Genomic DNA, 14289 nt, shown 5'->3' with positions numbered 1-14289 from the left:
AGAAAAATGCTGATAGAATGCTATAATAAGTTCAAATTGTCAGAGCTCATCCACCCACAGCTCAACCACAGGCGGCCATCTTAAGATGATGAGACATGCCAAAAGGGACAAGACATGCCAAAAGGGACAAGTTCTAGAAATTAATATAATTGGAAAGTACTCGTACATGCATTACCGGACATATATTTTGGGACATATTTTCGACACGATGTTAAGCTTTACGTGTATCTAGTTATGGCATATTTGCACCGATTGCGTTGATTTTTTTACTGAATGAAAATTTGAAGTATGCCATTTTACAATTCAAAAAAATATACAGAGCTCATAAATATTCCGATCTCCATGGCCGAAAAAATGGCATTTCTGGTGTTCAATTTCATGAGTGCACAAAGCGTCTGTGTGTTTTTTGTTTAAATCAGACTCACTTTGCTTAACAAGATGCAGTAAATCGCACTAGCAACTTGCTGACTGAGTAACGTTCTGAGCGATTGCACACGATATAACCTTTAACCAGACACAGAACAATTAATAATACAATGCTTCCGTAATGCACATATCAAATGCAACCCCGGCCCCTGGGGACCCGGGGATGGTCCGGGACTTGACATCATGTGACCCGGGATTGACTCAAAATTTGTCCTGGGGAGCCGGGTGTTGGCCGGGACTGGTAAAAGAATTGACGTCAGCCAAAACCCCGGGAAATTGGGCCGGGACTTTACCAGGGCGAGGGCCGGGATTATGTCGTACATTACCCGGGGTTTTCCAACCAGTAAAATGGGCCGTGAATATGGCCGTGGTTTGCTAGTAGGGATGCCCGCATTTATGGGCGGGATAATCCTATCACTTTTGCCGTACTTGAGCCGTGGGTGTATATTAATAATCAACTGAGTCGCCACATTACTGTTACTGTTCATATAAATCCATTTCAAAAACAAAATCTTGGATGTTGTTTCCAAATTTTGCAGCAGGTCACGTATCTGCTATTTAGCGGGCCTCTAAAGTTAACATGTTTAACCAGACCACACTGGCTTCATGACATGCACGTCCAAACGAGAGCCTGCTATACACTTATTTATGCCAAATGTATTTTATTTATTATAATATTATGTGCTTAAAATGTTTATGCAAAGATCGAATATTGAACATTCGCCATTTCGTGTATCATGGACAAGTTTTAAACCACCCGCCCAGAGTAAAGAGCTGTATTTTTCTTCTTTAAAGAAATAATTATAGGTGTATGATATAACAATTGAATTCAATGTCTTGTGTTAATATACAGATTTTCAAAACTTTCATGTTGGAAGAATGGGGTTATGGGCCTTTACAGAACAGCCGCATTATAATTGAAGTTTTTGTATTGACATCAAAAAATCATAAATAGGCCTATAATATTATGTGCTTAAAATGTTAAACTCTCTTATCCTGGACAGATGTAAATGCTGTGATCTGTTTCTTTCATATCTTTGATGTTTTAATCATAGACCTACACGTATAGGCCCTACATCAATACAACATTCCTGGTTTATTCCCGGCATTTTCCGACCCGCCTTTCATGCCTCGTAATATTTAAAACAAGCATGCATATTAAATATAGTGATGGCACACAGGGATCCCCTCTGACGTACAATGGAACACACATGTAGGCCTATGTGAAGCGTTTGAATCCACCCAGCATGTCCAGAGCTTGGCAGTCCATTGAAGACATACCTGCCGAATTTTGAGCCAGCATGACAAGATTGCCGCGATATTAAAACCATATTAAGCTCCAGGCCTATATCCGATGCTCAGGGCCGGGAACTTGGACCGAGGAATACCCGGGGTTTGTATCGGTTTGCATCGGATATTCGCCCCGGGAGGGCCGAGGAGTGGCTGAGAGTTTTGTCCGGGTGGGTCCGGAACTGGCCAGGTGTATACCCGGGACTTGAACTTTTAAACCCAAAATCCACGGCTCACGACCCGGCCATCCCCGGGTCCCCAGGGGCCGGGGTTGCATTTGATAAGTGCATAAGCATGTATTATTTATTCCAACTCCAGTGTCAATTTCATTTATGTCACTGAACGCTTGGATACATTGAAATAGGTATCCGAATTTTACTATGAAAATCCACATAACAGGGCTGTAGTGCTAGTGTTTACGCTTCTCCAGTGAACATAGGCATACTACTACCAAGGAACATATGCATTGAGAACACGATCATGTCCGAAATTAATATTTTGTTCTGGGTCTGATTATTCGGACTAGAGTGTAGCTGGAGTTGGAACAAATAACGCGCAAACATTTATTTTAAGACTTGCCTGACTATTGCAATTCACAACTGCCGGGAAGTCATAGTGACCCGGGGTGACAACCAGCAACTTTATAATAATTATTATGTAAGTTTTAATGTCGTAATTGTTTTTAGTTTTTGGGTGTCATTATCGGCAACGTACTACGCTAATTGCCTAAATCATGTTATTGTACTTGAGAACAAAATACAGAATATAGTTTTGGCATGCATTCAAACATATTTATTCGCCAATCTTTACATAAGAACAAATGATAATGAGACAAATGAAAGGGAGCAATCAGAAATAATTAGCGTGATTACTGATTACGTAGCTAATACATGCTTGGACCACATTGTGTACTTTGTGTATATGCATATATTCATTTGTACAACATTGAATAGGCTAAGGTATTGTGTAAATAAACTTCCGGGTAATATCTCACTGGTAATTTAATGTTCCAAAAACCAATGACCGTTCTGGTGGAAAACTTTTAAAACTTAATAAAAGATGAAAAAGCAAACCATCGGCGACATCGCCTGTGTTCTTAAACACGCCGATTCATATTAATATAACTGAAAAAAATCATTCAAACTTATGCAATATTGGGCAGGCCATAAGGTATGTGTGTAATGAAAGACCCATTCAGTGATTTGCTCATCCGAACGATCGTAAAAATCATCAAAATTCAGATTTTGGTACCTTTGTCATCGTCATAGATGTGCTAACATAGCCTGCGAGTGGTTCAGCTGAAAGCAATGTATTTAAGACAAAATAATATATTTTACACGACTATGTAATTTAGATACTGACAGTATCTAAATTAGCTACATGTATTTGAATGGGGCTTCAACTTCGTCAGTACTGCTGTTTTCTTGGTTTCTTGCCAAATTTGTCATTTCAAAAATACCAAATGACAATTTGAATGGCTTATCCTTCACTTTGAAACAATAATAAACAATTTCATTTTTTTTTACACTTGCGCTGGGATCACTGAATGGGTCTTGACCGTCAGCGTAATATCGCACTAGTTCTATGTTAGTGTTATGTTATTGTTCCTAAAACCACTGACCGTGAAACAGTTACAGACAGCTATATTTCTTTCATATAAATCTAAGCTTATATTTAAGGCATGGGGTATGAGCGACCTTGAAGTACAACGAGCAACGAGTTACCCGAAATAACAGCGACATGTAGTGACTGGACCGCCGAGTGCTAATATATATTTATTTTGGAAGGTTCGTGTTTGTTTTAAATTTTGGGGCGTTTTTCCAAAAGTTCATATTTTTGGCGATATTTCAAAAAACGCGACATGCCAAAGACAAATCTTTTTGCACATACTTTGTTATTGCTAATACAACTCTTTTCTGCATGATGATTTAGTAATATTATAAATTTTGTGACTGCATTTTGCCGTTTTCGATGCGATTTTAGGCTTACCGTGATTTAACGTGCGTTGATATCTGGTCTGATCGTCGGCTTTGTAAATAACAGAATGTAGATTGGCTCTGAATAAGTATCATAGTCCTCTTAGTGTTTTTTTTTCATGATATAATTAGTTTGTATTTGCATGTAACAACCCAAAATCGACCTCTGAATTCGGGGTTGAAGGCTGTTTTCGGAATACCTGTGGACTCAAACAAGTGCACGAGTGGCGACTATGGTTTTATCGGGGGGGACTTCAATTTGAAATGGATATAGGTGTAGGGCAAGAGTGTAGCACTAAGGGGCATTCGGTGAGAGCAAAATGTAAAAAATATGGGGTCATTGGGTGAGAGCCTGATTTTTGGCATTCGGTGAGAGCAAAATGTAAAAAATGTGGGGTCATTGCGTGAGAACATGACCTTTTTTTAAATGGAATATTTGGGTGAGAGCCGAAAAAGCGCCAAAGAAACCTCAAAAATCGAATTTCTAGCTCTAAATGGCTTAAAATTTGGGTTTCTTTCAAAATAAGTAACAAAATCAGTGATAAATGAAAGTTGCTGTTCAAAACTAGTAAGGGCCTTTGGGTGACAGATCAAATGGAAAAATAGAGGGTCTTTGGGTGACAGGGCATGTGTTCGTAAAAAAATATGGGGTCTTTGGGTGACAGCAATGCTGAAAAAGGGTGTCTTAACAGCCCCCGGGAGTTTTATACTTCCCGCATTCATGATTGCACCAACGCCTAATAATATACTTCTTTGTATAGGTTGACTGTAGCTGGTATACAAAGAATTGGTTACATGTCAATGACCATTAACTTCAGGGATAGACCATGTACGTCTTTCTATCATGCAGTATCTTTACCCGCAGACATGTGCCCGTGTCATGTGCCAATATTGCGTAACGTTAAAGGCTAATATATATTTTTGACATTGAGAAGACCGTGTGCAAAAGTAGTCGAAAGTATACTTGTTATAATACGCCCCCACTATTTTTTAGTGGTTGAGCACTCTCGACTACTTTTGGAGTAGAGACTGTTCTGGTTGGCTTGGTTTGTCATGATTTTGACACCACAGAATGTATATATTCGTATAAACATTTCTGTAATTTTGAAATCATGACAAATTATCCGTCTGATGATCGGTATACCCAATGATCGTAAGTGAGCGTATTCCGTGAAACTTAAGTAACGGTTGCCTTGCCAGAGGTCTATACTTTGAATTTGTTTCTATAGCTCACCTGTAATGGGTTTGAGCACTCTAATTTCCAAAGTTAGTCACTTGTAAAGTATACTTGTTATAATACGCCCCCACTATTTTTTTAGTGGTTGAGCACTCTCGACTACTTTTGGAGTAGAGACTGTTCTGGTTGGCATGGTTTGTCATGATTTTGACACCACAGAATGTATATACTCGTATAAACGTTTCTGTAAATTTGAAATCATGACACATTATCCGTCTGATGATCGGTATACCCAATGATCGTAAGTGAGGGTATTCCGTGAAACTTTAAGTAACGGTTGCCTTGCCAGAGGTCTATACTTTAAATTTGTTTCTATAGCTCACCTGTAATGGGTTTGAGCAATTCCAAAGTTAGTCACTTGTAATGTATACTTGTTATATTTATTTATTTATTTATTTATTTATTTATTTATTTATTTATTTATTTATTTATTTTATTTATTTTATTTATTTTATTTATTTCATTTATTTTATTTATTTTATTTATTTTATTTATTTTATTTATTTTATTTATTTTATTTATTTTATTTATTTTATTTATTTTATTTAATGACGTTTTGGGACTCGAGAGAACGGACACATTTATTTATTTATTTATTTATTTATTTATTTCTTTATTTATTTATTTATTTATTTATTGATTTATTGATTTTGACACCACAGAATGTATATACTCGTATAAACATTTCTGTAAATTTGAAATCATGACAAACTATCCGTCTGATGATCGGTTTACCCAATGATCGTAAGTGAGGGTATTCCGTGAAACTTTAAGTAACGGTTGCCTTGCCAGAGGTCTATACTTTGAATTTGTTTCTATAGCTCACCTGTAATGGGTTTGAGCACTTTAAATTCCAAAGTTAGTCACCAGGGGGCTGACACTCACCTCATTTGCATGGCAAAATTACCCGTCTCCTCTGCAGCCAATTTGTTTTCGCTCCATCGAAATCAAGCTGGTCACGGAGGAGACTACCTTCCTTTGTGTTTGTTCATTTGTGTATGGAGAGCCCTTCTTGGAGTCCGTTTGGACTTAGGCTACGCTCTCAGCTAGAGTCCGACGCTGTATTGTACTAGAAACACCTTCTCTTTGAATTCGCTAGAGCAAGGAAAATAAAAACTGGTTTCATTACTATCTGTTTTTGAGCTTTTTTGCATGTCTGCGACCATGGTGTTACCACAACTGTCTTTGCGTCATGAACATGTGCTGGAGTCTAGCACAGGTCAACCAAAGTCCCGGATTTTGCCGTCAACATGACATCGATCTGATCACATGCGGACACATGATGCGATCGGTGAGAAACGGCCACTGATGAGAATTTAATTTTCTCATTCTTCTTTTGGATGACAAAATAATAATGTTTATTTTGAGCTCAGCGGGGATTACCAATTTTCACCAGTTTAAATAAGACAATAATGATTGACACACACACCAGGAAGTTTCTCATCCAAAAGAATGAGAAAATTTAAATTCTCACCATTTTGGCCGTTTCTCATCAAAATGTCCGTTTTCTCATCCAAAATTTCCTTTAGTGTATTAAGTTAGCTTAAATTTGATCCTAAATTTGCTGGTAGGGTAAAACTCGTTTTAGGGGGTGTTTAAAAAAGTCATGCGTTTAGGCCTACACTATCATACTTGAGTGCCCCCCCACCCCCGGTGAAATTTGGGACTCATTTGGTCACCGTCCTAAGCGTCCTTGCCCACACGAGTCGCCCAGGAGTAGGCCCTACCCGGCATTATTAATTATTAGTGGTTAGCCCCTAAATACAGTCGCGTATCGTGTTGTCAATTATCGTTACTTGTGTCCATGGATATGACCCTATGTATAAGTTAGACTAATTCCAATCAGCCGTCTACACTTCGCATGTACTGTGTATGCTTCGTAGTGACGACTGATTATCTTACAGCCAATATCATGACGGACTTCTGAAAACTATTCAATGCGACTTCAGTTGTGCGCCGTAGCGCGACTGACTAGCGGCGCCCGCGTACCGCGTCGCTGTACCGCGCCGCTGTGACAAGACATAGACAAGATCGCGCTCTGAACTTCTAAAACAACAAACTCGGTCAAAAGGTCAATTTGGACACAACTGCGCATGCTCTATGCCACAGGAATCCTGTTGCAAAATCCGTCACTTTTTTTCCACGTAGTTTTCTCAGTCGTCAATCCAGACGGTTGACGACTGAGGGCAGCAGTCTATGTATAAGTAGTCTTCATAGAATTCACACAGTCTATGCCATGTCATTTACGGATACAAAGAGGATAATAATGTTGAGGGCGCCCACAAAATCTTACACCGTCTTACACAATGTTCCAAGGCAAAGTTCAGTTTAATATTTACTCATCGTACAAATACAGACGTTTTATTATGTTATGATGTTGTCTGGATGGGTGGACAGTTGTCACACTGTGGAAAAACAACAACCGGGAATCCGCATTCATTTACAAATAGCATTAAATTAGTATCACATAGTGGCCTCCGTGCAGTGGAAAACCTTAATTCTTTCAACAAAAAGAAATGAAAATGACCAAAAAAAACCGGATCCACCTGTACGCCTATAAAATGGGCACAGAAATGTGTCTCAAATATGAATGAATTTTAAGAAACATACGGGATATGATGAACCAATGACCTGACGCCATGATAGCAGGATCTATTAGTTGTTTTATATACAATGCATATACCGTGTTGTCATAATACCAATATTTGGCATAATATATAACGACTAATATTTAGTATTGTAAATATGCAGTTCATATGCACAAACGAACACTGATCTTTATGATATTCAGGTTGTTGTACATCTCATATAACATGTCATATAGGAGGTCATATGTGTTGACCTTCTCCTATTGTATTTGTTCATCTGTGTATGGAGAGGATTAGCGCCATTAAACGCCATTAAAACTCCATCAGTATTAGGGCGTAGTTCAGTGAACTCACCAGATTGCTATTCCAAGTACTTTGATAAATACAGATAATATGTATTGATGGGTCGAGGCGATTGCATTGAAAACCTAATACATTATTCATAACAGTTACGTAATCAATCGATAGTGCGGACACTTTTCATTTGCAAACCACCAAAATTCGTGATCTTTTAGCGTTGGAAAAGAAACCACGTGAATAGAGTGCCCTCTCAAGAATATCAACTCTCTGTTAGTCACTTGTAAAGTAAACTTGTTATTTATTTATTTATATATTTATTTATTTATTTATTTATTTATTTACTTATTTATTTATTTATCGATTGATTATTTGATGATTGAGTGAACAGATTTATTGATTGCTACTTTAGTTGTGGGACTTCGATTTGATTTTGAATGACATCCTACATTAATATTGATTTTTCCGTTAAACATTATCAAGAATTAATATCACAGGTTTTAGTGCAGATAGGAAGTTGGCTTAGTCATACTATCTGTTGATTCAGAACCGGAAGGTGCCGGGTTCGATTCCCACCTATGTCTATTTTTTTTAAAGATTTGGAAAATTACTGCAGTAAGTTTATTTGGCGCGCGATATCAGTTATTCATTTTCTGATGGCTGTGCCTCTTACAGACACCCTCCCTCTGGAATCCAAACCACGGTTCGCTCATAACACCTCCCTTAACCGATAATTTTCTCACTCACTTTCATATTCTACGTAATAATGAATCTACCAAAAAACGTTGACAACGTAAAGAAATCAGCAAGTTTAAAAAACCCACCTCGGCTCACTTTTTGAAACTTGGTCCCATTTGTAAAAGGTACTGATTTAAACTTTATCATATTTACATCAATTTAAAACATTTCCAGAAGTGTTATGTATCTTTAATGTGCAGATGCGATATTAATTTGTAAGCTTTCTGGAACGACCTGAACGGTTATTATCTTGTTCTTGCATGATAAGCCAATATCTTTTGTGTTTTGTTTTATAATATCATGATTAATGATTGAATTAAACGAATAACAAGTAGGCTTGTTTGTAATCTTGTTGGAAACGCTGTATTCTGTTGAAATAAAATAAAACACTGATTTGCTGTTGGTGTTCAAATGGGACCAAGTTTCAAAAAGTGAGCCGAGGTGGGTTTTTTAAACTTGCTGATTTCTTTACGTTGTCAACGTTTTTTTGGTAGATTTCTTTTCTTTTTATGAATGTAGCCAAGCAGCTCCAAGCTTGGAAAGTCAGGTTATGAAGTGCACCATTAAACGAATAAAACGAGAAATGGATGTTTGAAGTTGCCATTCTTGATTCATGACAATAAATAATTAAACAAAACTTTATCAGTCGTTTATTTTTAAAACTTGCTCGTCACGCGTGACTGTAATGTTCAGAGGCGTACACAATGATCAATAAACATTTTAATATACTTTAATTATTCAAGGCTACGTAAATATGTAAATAAAATGTAAATATGAACAACACACACCCAATGTTGACAATGCCAGAGAGACACACATAGAGTAAATCCGATTTAGGCCTACTTCATGTCGGAACTGGTAAATGCGCATATATTTAAGCCTATACTACGGAAGCGTCTAAATGCCCCAGATAATCGTGTTTTAATGTTGGTGGTTCTTTGTAGCCCTGCGGGGCAATCTACTTGGCTATCCGAATTTCGCGGTTTGTGGCTCTTTGTAGCCCTTCGGGGCAACCTAGTTGAATATTCCTATTAAGCGGCGGTTGTCGGCGATCTTTCGTGGTTTGTGGTTTTCATCAAGCCCTGCACTCTATCGGGAGCTAATTTATAGTTTAAGCTTGTTGAATATCCATATTTCGTGGTTTGTAGATCTTTGTAGCCCTGTGGGGCAATCTAGTTGCATATCCAAATTTCGCGGTTTGTGGTTCTTTATAGCCCTGCGGGGCAATCTAGTTGGTATCAATATTAAGCGGCAGTTGTTGTTGATCGTTCGCGGTTTGTGGTTCTTTATAATCGAATAATCGATAGGCCTGCGGGCAATCTAATTGGATATTCCAATTTCGGGGTTTGTGGCTCTTTGTAGCCCAGCGGGGCAATATAGTTGAATATCGTGGTTTGTGGTTTTAATTTCCCTCATCAAGCCCTGCCCTCTATCGGGAGCTAGTTTATAGTCTAAGCTTGTTGGATATCCGTATTTCGTGGTTTGTGATTCTTTATAATCGATAGGCCTGCGGGCAATCTAGTCTTTCGCGGTTTGTGGTTCTTTGTAATCTTTCGTGTTTTGTGGTTTTAATTCCTGCTCTCTATCGGGAGCTAATTTGTAGTTTAAGCTTGTTGGATATCCATAGTTCGTGGTTTGTGGTTCTTTGAAGCCCTGTGGGGCAATAGTTCCATATCCAAATTTCGCGGTTTGTGGTTCTTTATAGCCCTGCGGGGCAATATACTTGGATATCAATATTGAGCGGCAGTTGTTGGCGATCTTTCGCGGTTTGTGGTCTTAATTTGTTGGATATCCATATAATCGATATGCCTGCGGGCAATCTGGTTGATATCCAAATTTCGCGGTTTGTAGTTCTTTGTAGGCCCTGCGGGGCAATCTAGTTGGATGCCCCTATTAAGCGGCGGTTGTCGGCGATCTTTCGCGGTTTGTGATTTTAATTCCCCTAATTAAGTCCTGCCCTTTAGCCCTGTGGGGAAATCTAGTTGGATATCAATATTCAGCGGCAGTTGTTGGCGATCTTTCGCGGTTTGTGATTTACATTTATAATATTTATATCAAATATAATTTCAGTCTGAGCTGTGAACAGAGCCACTGATAAATAAATAATAAATAATAAATAAATGTTGGTGTTTTAAATGACGAAGATGCCATGATAGTCAGGCATGGTGATAGCATCTGGATGGTGAAAGTAGGCCCAAGGCCTAGGCCTAAATGTGAATAAAAAATCAAACATGTTTGTTTGATGAAAAAAATAATAATATCACAATAGCAATGGATGTTCGAAATGGTGTTATTCTTGATTTACGACAATAAATTGATTAATAAAACATTTAAAAAAAAAGTGGTGGGAAGTTTCGAACTTGAGCAAAAATTCATAAATGGATTAGAAGTCCATGGCCTTAACCACTTCGCCACGGGGACGTCCTGTTATTACGATGTGTGAAAGTGGAGTATTTATTAATATGAATATATGCTGTGGTCCGGAAAGAATAAAAGAATTGTGAAAAACTTGATTTTTTTGGCGAATGGGGTCCAGAATTTGTATGTAGGGTATCCAGGAAAATGCCTGGGTATATTTGAAAGTGAATCTGAAAAATTAGTGCGACAGTGACAGCCATGTATGGCTGTAGCAGTGTCGAAAGATTGTGGATATCAGAATGATTAGCTATGATTTGCCACTAATTTTGGCTATGAAATACCGCGTGAAATAAAGCAAGAATGTTTGTTTATTATCAAACAATCGGATTGACTGTAAGATTCGTGTAACTTTTTGAAATAAAGAGTTATTAAAATATGACACTTTGGACAGTAAATACGATTTAGCATGGTTTTAGATATATTTTGTACCCAGCGAAAAATATCATAGAACAATAGCGTTTTGTTCCGTGTAAATATAGTCTCGCGGTGCATCTGTTTATTCTTCTTTATCAGTCGTTTTTTTAAAACTTGCTGGTCAAGCTACCGCGTGACTCTAATTAATTGTTGCAAACAGCGATCCACTGGCCTGTTTTCAATTATCACACATATGGCATAATGCGGGCCGGGCAGCAATTAGCCGTGTAGCTCCCGGTCCGCGATCATGTGGTTGGCATGCGGGGTGTCAAAGGTTCGAATCCCCGGAGTGCCAAGTCAAAATGCTTCTTCTTCTTGACTTCTTCGGATCTTCTGTGACCTCCAATAGCGAAAAACCTGGGTTAACGGGCCAAATGTAGGGCAAATGTGAACGCCCACCACGAAACGCTCGTAAAGTTGGCCTCCGGTCAATTATGTTTTATTTCATGTTTAGAAAATATATACCATACGTTATGGTTTTGTTGAACTTTGCTCCTTCAACAAATGGTACCTTATTGTACATTTGACTATTTATCCACATTGTTGCTAATAAATATCAAACAGTCATATTATTGACGGTCATAGGTAGCGATACAGCATAGATTATGCAATCATATCTTTACTTGAGATTGTCATATAAAAATGAAAATGTTGACACCTCTTATGTCAAAATTGGAGCATTTTTTATAATTATTGTCGACCTCGTAAAGCCCAAAATTCGACATTTGAGCTTTCCAGAAATAGCTCAAGAACGGTATATCCTACATAGGTCTTAATGTTTGGTATGAATTTTAACACAATTTGAGTACGTTTGAATTTCGATCATTTGCCAATTTAAATATGTCAATAAACAACTATGCCACCCACCCGCTTCCATGTGATTCGTTTAAATAAATCGAATGAACTCGCTGGCCGATTATGATGTTCATTTATCTATTTATAAATTTTTTACCTTTTCCAGATTATCAACATGAAGTATAAGAAGGCTCGACAAGGTATCATTTGTACACTTGCAATAGTAATTGCCATTCAAGTGTACTTGCTGTATCGCCTGAAATCCGAAGAGAGTCACTGCGTTTTTTCTCACCCAACGCTCCCGTGTACTGTGCCTAATCGACCAATAGTCATCATAGGAATGTCACAGAATGAAGAGGTATGTGTCGCCAACACAGGATGCAAAACAATCAACACCGATACAAGTAAAGGTGCCTCCCGTACAAATCCCACCAGCAAATAAGATCAAGAAACCATTATTTAGGTGGAGGCGCCCTATTGAACGTTAGCTTTGGATATTTAATTAAATGTCCAAAACTAACGTGAAATAGGGCACCTCCGCGTAATGGTGTTGGAATTGTAAGTTTTCTATTTGTACGTGAAATTTACCGTATTGCAAAAGAACCCACGTGCGTCATTAGACGAATCTTAACGTCTGTCAAAACAGAATTTACTAGCAAAACAAATTACTGGACTAAGAAAATAATATTCGACTGACAAAAATACTAAAGCGGCTAAATCAGTCCAGGTAATTAGGTCCAAAATTGAAACAAGGAAAAAAATCCCGTTCTGACAACGTAAAAGTAGTAATTTTTAGCTTTCATAACATATTTAAAATTGCAATGAAAAAAAAAACATTCACAGCATCCATACCATTCAAAATCATCTAATGACAACTATATATCTTTCCTTTTACAGAAAAGATTCCGAGGTATTCAGGTCACAATGGACGCGTTTTCAATGCTTGGGTTTAGTGTACATAGATCATACGATCAGACCGAGCCATTTCGTTGTGACATTATATGGTCTCATACTTTCCCTTTTATTCATAAGAAAATGGTGCAGCTCTTCACGAATCCGAGACACGATATAAAGGTAACGTATTAAGCAGGATTGCATTAGGTTATGAAGGGGTAAACATCGGCAAGATTTATATAATATGGTGAGCGGCGTATAGATGAGTTGAATTCTGACGTCAATACCTGGCAGTATACGCATGCATCATCACAATTTCTATTGTTTTATTGTCTCGCAGTATACGCGCACATTATATTTTGCTCAGGACTCGTGTTTTTAAAACTCCCGCCACATCACAATAAGGCTATTGAACAGTGTAGAGGGGTTCACTCAAGCATATCGATATACCAGTCCCTTGCCTTTGTTGATAAACATTGTTGAGGTACACTCATCTGTATGGCTACATGTACGCACCGGTCAATTAATATACCGTGTAGCAGCTGCAAAGGTTAGTTTACTGGAAAGCTTGTACGCAATACACACAAACAAACAAAATATTTTTTACGTGTTCCATTCAACGACGGTTTAAATTGAATAGTTCACCAAATGAAAAAAGTATTTCCATTGAACAAATTAAAACATTTTAAATATTTGTTTGATGTAAGCAATAGTTAATGAGTTATGTACGTTTTACAAAAGTGTTGTTGTTTCAGCCCTCTTTACAACATAAAGCAAGAACCACAGGACCTACAGAAGTTTATCTATGATATTTGAATTCTTCTATATACATGCTCGCTATATGAATTGAGCAATGCAACTTTTGCTATTAAAGCTCACTACCATTCGCAAGAAGATACTTTGAACTACTTTTTTCTGCTGCTTCAACCAACAATACATCGTATACCTTTAAAAAGAGCTTTTAAGGGCTGGGGTATGAACGTTTGGACAGTATTTATTTTTGGGACATCAGAGCACATCAGACATATCGAATTGCATTCTGAATACGAAGAATGTCATTCTGATATCAAATAATTTTGATTTTTGAAATTCGCAATTTAATACACATTTTATGGCAAATCATTAAAAATTGATATTTTGATATTTAACAGTATTTGAAGTTAACTTTATAAATCTGATGATTTATACTTAAAGTGTATGTAGGTGGGATGAAAAG

General features: G+C 37.6%; 1 protein-coding gene and 1 long non-coding RNA gene across 4 annotated transcripts in view; both read left to right on the top strand.

Moving 5' to 3' along the window:
• The window catches only part of LOC140168481 (probable tubulin polyglutamylase ttll-15), a 64856-nt gene that overhangs the window by 34647 nt on the left and 15920 nt on the right, over positions 1 to 14289 (top strand). The window lies entirely within an intron of this gene.
• On the top strand, positions 2012 to 13247 carry LOC140167316 (uncharacterized). The gene is made up of 3 exons (XR_011861030.1): positions 2012 to 2373; positions 12346 to 12537; positions 13077 to 13247. It is a non-coding gene; the product is annotated as an uncharacterized lncRNA (long non-coding RNA).

Source organism: Amphiura filiformis, chromosome 13 (genome assembly GCF_039555335.1).
Source record: "Amphiura filiformis chromosome 13, Afil_fr2py, whole genome shotgun sequence".
NCBI lineage: Eukaryota > Metazoa > Echinodermata > Ophiuroidea > Amphilepidida > Amphiuridae > Amphiura > Amphiura filiformis.
Note: the sequence above shows the minus strand (reverse complement) of the source record. Positions and strands in the feature narration are given on the sequence as shown.